The sequence below is a fragment of the Culex pipiens genome, chromosome 1 (genome assembly GCF_016801865.2).
Source record: "Culex pipiens pallens isolate TS chromosome 1, TS_CPP_V2, whole genome shotgun sequence".
NCBI classification, from domain to species: domain Eukaryota; kingdom Metazoa; phylum Arthropoda; class Insecta; order Diptera; family Culicidae; genus Culex; species Culex pipiens.
Genome location: NC_068937.1, coordinates 36394690 through 36407383, shown reverse-complemented (window position 1 = coordinate 36407383; position 12694 = coordinate 36394690). Strand labels below are relative to the sequence as shown.

The window sequence follows — 12694 nt, the reverse complement described above, 5'->3', positions numbered from 1 at the left end:
CCCCGCCACAAAAGGGTAGAAACAGCTCAAATCCAAACAACGTTGACAAAACCAGCCGTCGACTTTGGTCTATACGCATGAATCCAGCCTGTGTTTGGGTGGGATCTCTTTTGGATATCGGGAAACCTAAAGATCCTTTACGTGGCGTGAAGGAATTTCCACGAATTGAAAGGGATTTCCGTGCACAAAAGTACCTCTTCGTTGGAACGGCTTATTTTTTGGTTATTTTAGGTTATGGTTTTGTTTGTCGATGTATAAGTATTCGTATATCTGCTATTTTTACCTGGTCCCAGGTTTGTGTATTTTTTTTTCGAGTCTATAACATTCAAAATCAGAATGGTTATGTTTTTAATAGTAACATTGATTTCTACTTTCAAGTTTTGCTTCTATTACGAAAGCGTGTTTGCGTATCACTTCTCGAGATAAGTCTTATTCCAGATAATACTTGAGCTAGTACTGATTCTATGCCCATGTCTATGAGTTACGGCCGGGCTCCCCTAGCCGTATTGCACCAACACTTGCAGACTTGTCATACGAAGCATTCTTTCTGAAATAATAAATCAGCCAGTCAAGTTTCATCCTTCAACCAGTGCAGTGCTGAAGTTAATCGTCCGAACCTCCCCACGGGCCGGGAAGCAGCCAACATGGCCCGCTTCCCGGGAACCCCGTACATAACTGGCGCAGTCGGTCGTCTCGGTGGATTACCGAGACTTAAGGTAAGTAATTATTTAGTTTTAGTACAATAAATTTAGGGCAAAAAGTCTGGTTCACCAGCAATTTCCTGTGTCGATATTGCGAAATCGTAGTCGACACAGGCTATAAGTGTTTAGCATAGGGCAAAATTAGATTTTGCAATAAATTTAGGACAAAAAGTCTGGTTAACCAGCAATTTCCTGTGTCGATATTGCGAAATCGTAGTCGACACAGGCTATAAGGTTTTAGTATAGGGCAAAATTAGATTTTGCCGTAAATTTAAGTGAAGAAAAAAAACCCCCCGCGTATGAACGAAGACGATATGTGGATGATACGATGGTCAGCAGAAAATGCTTTGAAACGGTCGTCACCGCGTAGGAAAGAAGACGATATTTGAACGATACGATGGTCAGCAGAAAATGCTTTGACATGGTCGTCGCGCTGACGCGATTGCAACGAAATATCCAAAACCAAAAGAGTTCTATAAAAATTAAAAATTAAAAATTAAAAATTAAAAATTAAAAATTAAAAATTAAAAATTAAAAATTAAAAATTAAAAATTAAAAATTAAAAATTAAAAATTAAAAATTAAAAATTAAAAATTAAAAATTAAAAATTAAAAATTAAAAATTAAAAATTAAAAATTAAAAATTAAAAATTAAAAATTAAAAATTAAAAATTAAAAATTAAAAATTAAAAATTAAAAATTAAAAATTAAAAATTAAAAATTAAAAATTAAAAATTAAAAATTAAAAATTAAAAATTAAAAATTAAAAATTAAAAATTAAAAATTAAAAATTAAAAATTAAAAATTAAAAATTAAAAATTAAAAATTAAAAATTAAAAATTAAAAATTAAAAATTAAAAATTAAAAATTAAAAATTAAAAATTAAAAATTAAAAATTAAAAATTAAAAATTAAAAATTAAAAATTAAAAATTAAAAATTAAAAATTAAAAATTAAAAATTAAAAATTAAAAATTAAAAATTAAAAATTAAAAATTAAAAATTAAAAATTAAAAATTAAAAATTAAAAATTAAAAATTAAAAATTAAAAATTAAAAATTAAAAATTAAAAATTAAAAATTAAAAATTAAAAATTAAAAATTAAAAATTAAAAATTAAAAATTAAAAATTAAAAATTAAAAATTAAAAATTAAAAATTAAAAATTAAAAATTAAAAATTAAAAATTAAAAATTAAAAATTAAAAATTAAAAATTAAAAATTAAAAATTAAAAATTAAAAATTAAAAATTAAAAATTAAAAATTAAAAATTAAAAATTAAAAATTAAAAATTAAAAATTAAAAATTAAAAATTAAAAATTAAAAATTAAAAATTAAAAATTAAAAATTAAAAATTAAAAATTAAAAATTAAAAATTAAAAATTAAAAATTAAAAATTAAAAATTAAAAATTAAAAATTAAAAATTAAAAATTAAAAATTAAAAATTAAAAATTAAAAATTAAAAATTAAAAATTAAAAATTAAAAATTAAAAATTAAAAATTAAAAATTAAAAATTAAAAATTAAAAATTAAAAATTAAAAATTAAAAATTAAAAATTAAAAATTAAAAATTAAAAATTAAAAATTAAAAATTAAAAATTAAAATTAAAATTAAAAATTAAAAATTAAAAATTAAAAATTAAAAATTAAAAATTAAAAATTAAAAATTAAAAATTAAAAATTAAAAATTAAAAATTAAAAATTAAAAATTAAAAATTAAAAATTAAAAATTAAAAATTAAAAATTAAAAATTAAAAATTAAAAATTAAAAATTAAAAATTAAAAATTAAAAATTAAAAATTAAAAATTAAAAATTAATTTTTTTTAAAAACTTTAAAAATTGAGACGTTGTGTAATTTTATTGTAATCCATTATTACATGGAAATACAAAGGGTACAAGTGAATTGTAATCGAGGATTACGTAATCTTAGATTACATTCAATATAAATATATTTTTTTTTCATGTTTGTAATTCAGTATTACAAACTTGGAAATTTGTAATTTGAAATTACGAACTAGCTTGACAATTTTTCACCATTGTGTTTTCACATTACTTTTAAAATTCCCTAACCCAAAAAAAAAAAGAAAAAAAATGGACGGGCAATTGTTACAAAGCATGATGTATTTTTTTTTTCCTGAAATTAATTCTGTTTTCATCAAACTATCCGAGGTCGATTCGCACAATATTATCATATGGTCGTGTTGCTCAATTGGAGCCCAAATTTGAAGATTTTCATTGGCATTTTTGTTAAACATTTTATTTACTAAATGTAAGCTATTTACTTTACTTTCATCCGCCTTTTACTTTTACAATAAGTATCAAATACACAAAAACAGCATCATGACTACCATAACGCTGAAAGAGAAAATGCACCTTTGTTTGACGATGGAGGAGTCGTTGTATTGGCATTTTCTGTGTAACATTTTGTGTACTTGTTGTAAGTTGTCTATCTCTACTGTTATCTGTCTTTTACTTTCACTATAAACATCGAATATTAACCAATACTTTTTGATCCATAGAGAATCAGGATGATAATCACGAGCCGAAACCGAGGACTGGCAGGCAAACAGCATCGAAAAAAAAAAAAAAAAAAAAAAAATCAATAGCATCTTCATTCCTTCTTTTATTTGATATTTCTAACGCTTTTTACTTTTAGACTTCCACCATATTCACTCAACACCCGCTTGGTAACCACGTCTAGGGAAAGCAGCAGACGTGCAAAACAACCAGGCTAATTTCTCCCCAATGAACCTAACCAGCGTTGGAGAGGTAGTAATGGATATGAAGAATGAGTTGTAATTGTAAAATTCGTAATCATTGTGGCGTTAACGAAAAGAACAAAAAAAAAAAAAAAAAGGGTTTTATACCGTGATTGAGGAGAGAGCAGACATAGCTCAACCTCAACCCAAGTGCTTTTGTCCCTTCCAAAAGCCTTAGCCTGCAAAAATTCTGATGGATGCTACTAAGAAACTGTACACCGAATATCGCTGTTAGAATTAAGTTTGGTAGGACAAGTTAGCAAGAAATCGTTTAAATCAAACCAGAAAATTCTCATAATTCTTATGAGCCTGAGCCGCATCAACCAAATGCTAGGAATGTGATATCCTTGATACGTCAGGAATCCTTCCTGTTGCCATCCCGGGGCTCCAGACAACTAGATTTGTGAGGCCCTCGACACGTCAGGACTCCGTCTAGCCTGGAACAGTCATTGGGAATGTGATGTCCTCGATACGTCAGGCATCCGCCCTTGGACGAACTCCGCAGCAACTCGAGCACATCAGTGGAACTCAGAGAAAAAAAAAAACTAAAACAGTTTTTTAAAGTCGAATCGAGACGATTCGAGTCTAACGATGGGGTAGTTACGGCCGGGCTCCCCTAGCCGTATTGCACCAACACTTGCAGACTTGTCATACGAAGCATTCTTTCTGAAATAATAAATCAGCCAGTCAAGTTTCATCCTTCAACCAGTGCAGTGCTGAAGTTAATCGTCCGAACCTCCCCACGGGCCGGGAAGCAGCCAACATGGCCCGCTTCCCGGGAACCCCGTACATAACTTATGTACTACCATTCTAGTATCATTTGTTCAATTTGTGCCATAGGATTCCCTCTCTCCCTTCTTCCAATTTCGCCAAAATATGTTTAGTGTTGATTCAATCGTACCACTACAAATACATTCTTTACACCCAAATCAAAGTCCGCTGACATTAATAGCAATCATCTAAGCATAACACTTGCCAGCAATCTGGCCAACCAGACGTCCAATAAACTTGTTTTTTACAAAAAGAAAAAAAAACACTGTTCCGAATGTAATTGACCTGTATTCATAAATATATCTTGTTGGAGAATAAAACATGAAAAATAAGACCGGTATTTTTTTTAGGTTTAAAACTATTCTTTGATTTGAAAACCAGATTCAATTCCACCTGGGATGAGGTAAAGCTTTTCTTTCTAAAGGAAATAAAACTGAAGTTATTTTATTTTTAAAGAGAAAACAATATAAAGAACTATCTATAAATTAATTCGGAAATCAACCTAATTTTTTGTTTAATATTACTAAAAAACAATGTCCAAACAAACAGCACCTTGCATCACGACCGGATTAGAATTTCTTGTAAAAACGTTTCTTAAAAAAACCTCAGAGACAGAAAAAGCTTTCTGTTCGATTTATTTTCGCATGAAAACGTGCAAACAAAATGCTGAAAATGCTTCATAAAAGCTTACACTAACAAGGGTAAAGCTTATCCCAAGTAACATTTTAGGCTTTATCTTAGCTGTTACAACCGCTATAAAGCTTACCAGCCAAAACCGAAATTAAAACCTCTTAGTCGTAACAAACCCCCTAGAACCGCGATAAATCCCTCTAAAAACCCAAAAGGACCAAGAGGAGAAGGTTGTTAAGGCCTATTTATTAAACCTACATAGGAGTTCAAGGCTTTACAAATGAATCCTAACAACCTCTTCAAAGCCTTAATAAAACCTTTGTCAAAACCTAATGCCCGAGGCATAAAACCTTGTTAGAACCTACAAATTAGCTGTTGCTTATTGGTTGCGGTGAATGCCCAAATAAAACTATGAAGCAATCAAGAAGCTACCATAAAACCTCATTAAAACTATGTGGTGGCTAGTGGGTACACAGCTAAAAAGTAGTAATCCAGTTGCGTGTAAAAGGCCTGGGTGTAAAATAAATATTGCATTATTTTATGCAATTTTATGTGATTTTACTCCCTGAAATATGTTGCCCATCAGTATGGGAAACCTACTTGACCGAAACTTCAAGCTCATATATGCGTTTATCCTTGCAGCTATTCATCGGTCTGATGGCCGAGTGGGCTTAGGCGCCAGTCCTTACTATTGGTGCTGGGTTTGAATCCCGTCGAATGCAATTTTTTTTTGTGTTTGCAAAAATTGTACATGCAGTGTGTAATATTAAGTGTTTATTTTGACGAAGGTGATGTGCATGCTTTTGCATGCGATTTAACCATCGGATTTTTTGCTGTGTATAGTTCATTTTTCCAAATGAAATTTACCCGAAAACCATTTTTCCTAATCGGCCTCATTCCCGAATGCCATTTCCCCGAATAGCATTTCCCCTAATTGGCTAAATCCTCGAATGCCATTAACCCTAATCGGCCAAATCTTCCGAATGTAATTTTTCCGAATTGAAACTTGTGCTAATTGTTGTTTACTCGAATTTATAAATCACGTAATCATCATTTCCGCTGAATTTCCTGCGACTTTTACATCCCCATGTAGTCATTTTCTTTAAAAATATAAAAATTTATTCTTTCGTGATTTCACCCAACATATTTTTTCGGGAATGTTGTTGTATTTGTTTAATTAACATTTGTATTCATGTTGATGTTGTTTTTGAGAAATTACCAAAAATGTTGACAGATGCATAAATGATATAAAAAATATTTGGAATAAATGGTTGCTAAAAGTTAGGCAAACCTGTTTAAAGTTTATCTGTAAGTAATGAAAAGTAAGCTAAACTATCGTTTTGGTAATCTTCCCAATAATTAGATTAAATTTGATGTTCAGAAATAGTCATATTTGAGGTAGTGTTTTGCTGCACTTGATAAAATAGTCTTGAAATGCATTGCATATTTATACAACTATTTTTAATGTATATACTTACAACTATTATCAATGATTTTTATTTATTTATGCAATATGTAAATTGCATTTTGTTAAATTAAATTTAATTAAAGCAAATAACGTTATTTATGTTAATTTTTCAAAAGGTGTACAAACTTTTTTGCTCCTTTTTTGATTTTTGTAATTGTATTTGTTATAGAACTTTTTATAGAAATCGTCTTTTCATGAGCAATTTGTAGCAAAATGTTCGGCATGAGTAGTATTAGTAGGTACTAGTAGTACCAAACATTAAATTGTTTACATGTTTCATCGGATTCCTCGGACGGTTTTACGTTACATACTAAAAAATGGAAGGAATTCATTAACAGGATTCCGAGTAAAGATTTTTTGAATCCGGGTTTTTCGACGCGCCACGCACAAAAACGGGAAAATGACGAAATCGGCAAAAAAATCAACTTTTCCACTAAAACTGCGATAACTTCAAAATTTCAGCGATGATCTGTAGATGTTTGGGTACCAAAATTTTCGTAGTTGAATATGCAACCCGGATTTTTTTTAAATCATAGTTACATTGTTAATTTGATTTTGGTTAACCGCGGTAAATTTTCTTGAAATATTTCAAACTGTCAAAAATCCACCAAAGCATTTACCACATCAATCATACAAAAAACTGTGGTACAAAAGTATCCACCGCGATCAATTTTTGACAGTTCGACGCCAACGAATTATTTCAAGAAAATTTGCCGCGGTTAACCAAAATCAAATTATTAATGCAACTCATATCTCGGAATCCTGTTAATGAACTCCTCCCATTTTTTAGTATGTTACGTAAAATTGTCCGAGTAATCCGATAAAAATATTTCCAGACATAAGCTTTTTGGTCCAGACACTGTCAAAACGCCTTTTTAAAGTATAATACGACCTTTTCATATGGGTCATTCCATCTGAAGCGGAACAGCATTTGAAAATTACCCTCTCCGATCCTGCTCAATTTTGGCAGGGCTGTTGATACTATCAAAACATGCAAGAATCCCGAATTTCATCCAAATCGGACCACCCCCTCCATTTTTGTACCCTCCCAAAAAATTGACTTTTTGGCGATTTTTGAGCAAAACCCCTATCTTCAAACGGCGATAACTCAGGAACCACAAATCTTAGAAGGTCGGTCTTAGACTCAATTTTGAAGGAAATTGGACGTAGAATCCATTTCCGTGATCAAAATTTTGATTAAAATATGTTTTCTACCTGTTTTGCGCAATTGAAAACTTTAAACGGCCGTATCTCAAAACACCCCAACTTATTTTTTTTATTTGACCTCACCATCGTATTCCCCGGCCAATTTTACATAAGAATCACTTATCGACAGAAATGAATATGTTTCGTTCCAGAGATATCGAATTTTAAAGTTTAGTGTTTTCGAGATTATCTACATCAGCTTCATTCGCCGCATCTGCTAGAAGCACACAGGCGGGCTGATCAATAACTGCTACCTGGTCATTTATTGAAATAATATTTCATCATAAATAATCTTTATCAAATTGGGCAAAAATTAACTGTATAACACTGTAGGAAACTGGAGTTTAATCGCGAATGTTTATCTGCTCAAAAAAATGAATTAAGTGAATTTCTGTGCTAACCCACAGGACAGAGCAATAACGACACACAGTAAAGGGCAGAATTGGATTCCGACGAAGCGAGCAGGAAAATGCAATTAATCTTGTTAGTAACACTGAACAATAAGTGCACGATACATTATTGAGTAAAAAATATGAATTAAAATGAATAAAATTTGTTGATACGTTGTACTCTAGTGAAGGACGATCACAAGGAGTAGGAAAAGGATTTCTGGAAAGTATAAAACTGAAAAATGTAAGAAAATCACAAAGTTTGATCTGCTGCAAAGCGGCTAATTCCCCAAATTTAGTTGCGATGATTTCGACACCGTCCGAACAACAGTTTTTTTCTTCTTTCATTCTTGGATTGTTGGAACACAATACGGCTGCTGTCCTCACGTATAAGGATTTTTTTAATTAAATGTACCTTGACCAAAATCATCATTTAATCAAATGGAGCTGGCTCACAATATAAAAATTGATTTAATATTATCAATCTTTTCAACCATAAATCAGATTTGCCAAATTATGGTAAAGTGTCAATAATAGACTTTAATAATAAAACAGGTTTTGGGGTTTTTGCTGAATGGCACTATTTTGCTACCGCCCATGATAAAGGTCCTAGTCATTGTGGTTTGGTTGAGCGTTTTAGCAGAGTCCACAGTCCTAGTCATGGCCTCGGAGGTTCTCTAAAACATTTAGCAACACGTAAAAAAACAATGCATTCAAAATAACCCAATAAATATTCCTTTCACAAAAATAGATTGATCAAGGTAGGGGAACAGTATCTAATTCCAGCGTTCCTCTAATGTTGCTATATCAGCGCTTTGGCATTCAATTACAGCTGATTAAAAGCGTTTTTAACTGAAATCGAGTGATAAATAGCTCAATAAGAAGTGAACAAGCAAATTTCTATCAAAAGGAGCGAGGACTTAACCTGCCAAACATACGAGAATTTCCCCTATTAGCCTTTTGAATAAATGTTTGCGTAAAATTATAAAAATATAAATTAAATTAATCCTCTCCCAGAACACCAGGTAGCAGTTTTTGATCAGCCCGCCTGTGTGCTTCTAGCAGATGCGGCGAATGAAGCTGATGTAGGTAATCACGAAAACACAAAACTTTAAAATTCGGTATCTCTGGAACGAAACATATTCATTTCTGTCGATGATTGATTCTTATGTAAAATTGGCCGGGGAACACGATGGTGAGGTCAAATCAAAAAAATATGGTGGGGTGTTTTGAGATACGGCCGTTTAAAGTTTTCAATTGCGCAATACAGGTAGAAAAAATAAATTAATCAACATTTTGACCACGGAAATGGATTCTACGTCCAATTTCCTCCAAAATTGAGTCTAAGAACGACCTTCTAAGATTTGTGGTTCCTGAGCTATCGCCGTTAGAAACTAGGAGGTTTGGTCAAAAATCGCCAAAAAGTCGATTTTTTGGGGAGGTACAAAAATGGAGGGGGTGGTCCGATTTGGATGAAATTCGGGATTCTTGCATGTTTTGATAGTATCAACAGCTCTGCCAAATTTGAGCAGGATCGGAGAGGGTAATTTTCAAATTTGCACTTTTTCGTGCACAGTTGAGATGGAATGACCCATATGTTAGGCTAGATTTTTGAGACTTCTTACTATTTTTCTTTGAAAATTCACCTTATCACCCTTTATTTGCGTATAGACAACTAAGATCGGTTGAAATGGCGGTGAGTTATGATTTTTTGAACAAAGCGGTTTTTGCGAAAATCGACGAAAATGGCAATTTTTCGGACCACCCTAACACGGCATAGGCTACCCTAATGGCCAAAAAAGATACGGGTCTAATTAATTTGGCCTGGGGACCGCCAGAAAAAAATTTAGCCCGATCCGAGCACTTTAATTTTTTTCCATTCTGTTTTCGTGAGGAATTTCTGTAAATTTTTTTTCGTCTTATTTTATTTTCTAACTTTTAATATCAAATTCAAGTTCTGTGAGCCCATTTTAGTCAGATTTGGATAGTTGATTGCCTATCAAATTACAAAATGTTTTTTTTTCAATATTTGACCACCGCCAATTTGGCCGCCATGTTGGATTTTAAAAATCTAAAATACTCTAGCGTAGTTTAGGGGTCATACCTAAGCTCGACAATCAAAAATAAGAAAGCGATTTTTTTTCTTGATTCGGATAATCGCGTCTGTTATTTCACTCTTTCTGACTTCTACAGACCAAAATTTGGTTTGCCATTTGCATCTTAAATATTATTGCAAGTTTCTTTCCTTCATGGTCGTATTAGTTCCTTAGAAAAAAAAAAACTTAATAAATACTTTTATTTTTATGTTTTATATTAAACCCCCCCTCCCCATCTCTTCTGTCGAAAAATCTCAAACAATCTAAGGAAATTTGTTTTTTTTTTAACTTCAGAAGACCTCTAAATTTCAATGAAATACCTTCTCCTAGCTGTTTTTCAATATTTATGCGTTTAGGCTCACATTATAAGTTTTTTTTATGAAAAAAAATATTTGAAAACTTTCTATATTTTGTCCACTTTCGTTACGCAACTTTTCAAAGGACCCTATCATGCTGATCAATACCGACGCCGGCTACGACCAGAGGTAGAGTCATTGAGAAGTGTATGGGAATGTTAGTCCGATACTTGAGTGATAGATAGAGTCCAACCGACTGCATCTCAGACAAAGTATTACCTACGTGAGATTTAAGGGGTTTAGTAGATGGGTATGAGGATTCTCTAGTGGCAGTTATGTGACCATGAGAAATTTGTTTATCTAGGTCTAGGTCTAGGTAGGCAGCCGGCAGCCCTCATTTGGGTGCAGCAGATAATCGAGCCAAGGACCTGCTGCTATTCAATTCATCGAATGAGTTTGTGTGTAAGTGTGCGTGTGTGTACTTTGCTCATCATTTCATCTCTCCAGGACGTCGTCCCGACCATCTGTGAATCTTCTCGTAAAAGTGAACAAGAGAGCCGCATTTGCTTGCTTGCTTGTTTGGGTATCTTCCCCCCTGCTGAGCAAACATGTGTTTGTTTGACAAAACTCGTCCAGTTGTTCAATCCTTGGGTTGGTTTGTTGGGGTTTTCTTTTTTCGTGGAAGAGCGCTACTCTTTTCTTCCAAACTTGTTGTTTGCCTGGGGGAACAGATTAAGGGGTTGAGGTACATTTAGGTACTGTTCTGTGAATACTGATGACCGTTTTGGGGGGAACGCAGTAATGAACAGTTCTTCGACGTCAAGATTCCTGAAACAATACTTGTAAACCAAGCTGATTGATGATCGTCCCACGTGTGTTTTCCCGTATAGGTCAACAACCATTACAACCTTCAGATGCTGAATCGCGTGATAAAATTCGGGAAGTTTTGCCCATCAAGTGGCTGCGATGACAGACACTGAACGATGGTCATTGCGTCAGCTTGGTCAGCTGAATGGGGGTGAATCTGGGCCAAAACCCCGCCAACGAAATAGCGCACTCGGCGAACCCCAATCTGACGATGACGAGTGGATGGATGGGCTGCGTAATTAAAACCTGAGTACCATCTCTTCATCTCTCCGCGCTTGCCGGACATGGCCAAAGTATGCGCCGTAAAATTCCCGAAACCGGCTTCCCAGACTACACGGAAAGGTACTTGAGTACTGTCGGGGAACATCAAGGGTCAGGGAGAGATCTCCACGCGCAGCAATTAAATTATTACAACCGAATTTGCCGCCCACTCTGCGCTGCTGGTCTGGAGATAATTCACTTACCACTGGAGGAGGAGGGGAGGTGGAGGTGGCCGCCACCATTGAAATTCAACCAGAGAGGAGTTGTCTTTTATTGCATTGAACCCCCATCCCGTGTCCATAATTGCTGATTCTGCAGGGACTGTCCGAAACGAAATCGTTTCGAGGAAAATACCGACCCCCTTCCCTAGAATCATCCTTGGAGGGAGAAAAATTAATTACCAGATAAACTTTTCCTCGTCACCACCTTCCCCCCTCACCACGGGAAGCCCACAAAACATAACTCCATTAACTGCCGTTAATTAATATCGGTTCGGTGATGGCGTCGTCGTCGTCCCCCGAGGCTTCTTCTTGGTGATGACATCGACAACAACAAGGTGCTGATGATGGCAGTTTTCTTTTTTCGTCAAGTAGGTATTTTTGGTTCAGCTTTTTGAGGTTGAGTTTTGGGCAAGTACGTTTTTAGGATGAAGATGAGTTTGTTCAGGGGTTGTTTTTCATCGAAAAAACACTAAAAAGTTTTTAAAACTCTGCCTTTTTTCACTATTTAACACTATTCAATAACCCTTCTGGGTGTTTGCAGATTCAAAAAGTTCATTTCCCTTAAAATGACATATTCAAAAAAAATACTTTTAAGAAACGGAAAATGGCAGAGTTTTTAAAACTTTTTAAGTGTATTTTTTTGTAAATCTGAGTACGCCATAAAATTAAGCGTCCAATTTTACATAAAAGTCCCTTTGACACCAATTTTCCAACTCATCACCTTTTCAGGCTGTAAATTATGGAAAAACATGTCTTTTTTCGAATGTTCAAAAATGGAAGGGGTCGTACCGCCCCTCCGTCACGAGATATCAAAAAAACGGACCTCGGATTCGTGATCAGGGACAAAAGTTACCCCTTAGACCAAAGTTTCACATAAATTGAAGGCAACTTTTACCGGATTGGATTGGATTTGGATTTGGATTTGGATTTGGATTTGGATTTGGATTTGGATTTGGATTTGGATTTGGATTTGGATTTGGATTTGGATTTGGATTTGGATTTGGATTTGGATTTGGATTTGGATTTGGATTT

The 12694-nt window shown here is 33.5% G+C and overlaps 1 long non-coding RNA gene across 1 annotated transcript; it reads left to right on the top strand.

Moving 5' to 3' along the window:
- Positions 1 to 477: 477 nt before the first annotated feature.
- On the top strand, positions 478 to 4162 carry LOC128092426 (uncharacterized). Its single transcript, XR_008211757.1, has 2 exons — positions 478 to 716; positions 3355 to 4162. It is a non-coding gene; the product is annotated as an uncharacterized LOC128092426 (long non-coding RNA).
- The last annotated feature ends 8532 nt before the right edge of the window (positions 4163 to 12694 follow it).